Genomic DNA, 2,631 nt, shown 5'->3' on the forward strand with positions numbered 1-2,631 from the left:
TCATTTGGGCTTAGTGTCTGATTTAGCAGTAACATTAAATCTTTCCATGTCAGATCAGAGGATTGTCTTAACCCTTGTAAAACATCAATATAGCCATCAGGGATATCTGAGAATTTACCTAGGTCTATTTTAATTTGCTTTAAGTCTGAGAGAGAAAAAGGTACATGCACTTTGGCTGTGCCAAATTCTCCTCCTCCCACTGCTTGGAGGGGGCATAACCAGGGAATATTGACACTCCTTGGTTCATTGTTTACCCCTTTGTCTATCTCCTTTTGGACTGTTTGGGTTGCAGGGGGGTCCTTATTAGTTGGGGAAGGAGTCGGGGGGACGCTGGGGTAGGGAGGTAGACTCTGAAGGTTTCCTGTAGGGCATAAACCACACTTTTTACATAATTGCGAGTTGTCTCTTAATGAAAAGAAAGTTTGTACATATGGCACTTCACTCCATTTGCCTTCTATTCTACAAAAGAGGTCTAGCTGTAAGATGGTGTTATAATTTATACTTCCCTCAGGAGGCCAGGTTTCTCCCCCTTGTAAGAGGATATTGTGGCCAGGCAGTACTGCAGAAGAATATAAGTCGTTTTTCTTAGCGTCTGAAGATCAAATTGGTCCCAATTCTCCAGAATACATCTTAGGGGTGTTTTTGTCTTGAGGGGAATGTTTCCCATCTGAAAAAGGAACATAGGGATGCCAGCACCCCTAGTCATTTTCCAGTGACCATTAGTCCTAGGGCATCCTCTATGGTCCTAATGCTTATTCCTTTCCAGGGTGCATAAGCACCCATGGACCTCTGCTTATCAGATTAGATACGCTCACCTACGTAGCAGTCCTGTGCCCCTTTTCCCGCCTTTCTTGACCACAAAGAAATGGGTCCAGGCTGCTGGATTCTAGTGGTCCTTTACCAGCGTGCCCAACATTGCCTCTGTGCTCAGGGGTGAATCCTAGACCTGCGCTGGGTTCCTGAGTATTTCATAACAACCCAGCTGCCCCATCAAGATGCATTCCCATAAATAGTTCTTATGAAAATTTGTTTCAGAGAGGGTGTAGGTAACCTTTTGAGTCAGGATTGAGATAGTCTTTTTTGATTCTGTACGTACTTTAAGGCTTGGCTGAGTGCAAATAGCTCGCACATTTGAGGAGACCAGTTATTAGGCAATTTTTCTAACTCTGCTTCCACAAGAATCTCCCTATCAATTACTGAATACCCATTGTGGTTTTTTCCTCAATCACCTGGGAGGAACCATCTAGCCTCCTGTCTTGAAGGGAGTTCCCCCTAGGTCTGGTTGGACCTTTGTATGGTAACTAAGATTGAAATCACCTGTTAGGAAATCTGCTGGGTTGAGGGAATTTTCAGTGGTTGGTGTTAAATCACCTTTTTCTAAAAGAATAGCCCCATACTTTAAGATTTTTGAGTTAGTAAGCTACCTTTTTGCTTTTTTGACTTAGGATAATTCTGAACTCGTGAGGTGTGCTCACAATGTGGTTTCCTCACAATGAGGTTTCCTCTAAAAGTTTCTTTTCTACTTTCTTCTATTAGCAAAGCAGTTGCTGCTACAGATTAAATGCATCTGTGGGTTACTGCGTTAAGGATTTTTGATAGAAAAGCTATGGGTTGTCAGTGGTCTCAGTGTTTTCAGGCTACGCCCTTGTTTACACTGACATCAAGGTAGTATTGGAGTGTTACGGGGTCACGGAGAAGACCTTCAATTATCAATTATAGGTTTTAAATTTACCCTGGCTTTTAAAGGAATAGGGCTTACTGTTTTTTACTATCTTTTTCTCCTTGACTCCCTCTTTCTCTGTCTCCCCTCACCTCTCTCTCTCTCTCCCCCACCTCTCTGTCTCCCCCATCTCTCTCTCTCTCCCCGTCTCTCTCTCTCCCCCGTCTCTCTCTCTCTCCCCCGTCTCTCTCTCTCCCCCGTCTCTCTCTCTCTCCCCCGTCTCTCCCCGTCTCTCTCCCCCGTCTCTCCCCGTCTCTCCCCGTCTCTCTCTCCCCCGTCTCTCCCTCTCTCCCGTCTCTCTCTCTCCCCGTCTCTCTCTCTCCCCCGTCTCTCTCTCTCTCCCCCTCTCTCTCTCTCCCCCGTCTCTCTCTCTCCCTCCCCCTCTCTCTCTCTCCTCCCCCGTCTCTCTCTCCCTCCCCCATCTCTCTCTCTCCCCCGTCTTCTCTCTCTCTCCTCCCCCGTCTCTCTCTCTCTCCCCCCGTCTCTCTCTCTCCTCCCCCGTCTCTCTCTCTCCCTCCCCCGTCTCTCTCTCTCCCTCCCCCGTCTCTCTCTCTCCCTCCCCCGTCTCTCTCTCCTCCCCCGTCTCTCTCTCTCTCCTCCCCCGTCTCTCTCTCTCTCTCCCTCCCCCGTCTCTCTCTCTCCCTCCCCCGTCTCTCTCTCTCCCTCCCCCGTCTCTCTCTCTCCTCCCCCGTCTCTCTCTCTCTCCCCCGTCTCTCTCTCTCTCCCCCGTCTCTCTCTCTCTCCCCCGTCTCTCTCTCTCTCTCCCCCGTCTCTCTCTCTCTCTCCCCCGTCTCTCTCTCTCTCTCCCCCGTCTCTCTCTCTCTCTCCCCCGTCTCTCTCTCTCTCTCCCCCGTCTCTCTCTCTCTCTCCCCGTCTCTCTCTCTCTCTCCCCCCCTCTCTCTCTCCCCCCA

This window comes from Nomascus leucogenys, chromosome 15 (genome assembly GCF_006542625.1).
Source record: "Nomascus leucogenys isolate Asia chromosome 15, Asia_NLE_v1, whole genome shotgun sequence".
NCBI classification, from domain to species: Eukaryota; Metazoa; Chordata; class Mammalia; order Primates; family Hylobatidae; genus Nomascus; species Nomascus leucogenys.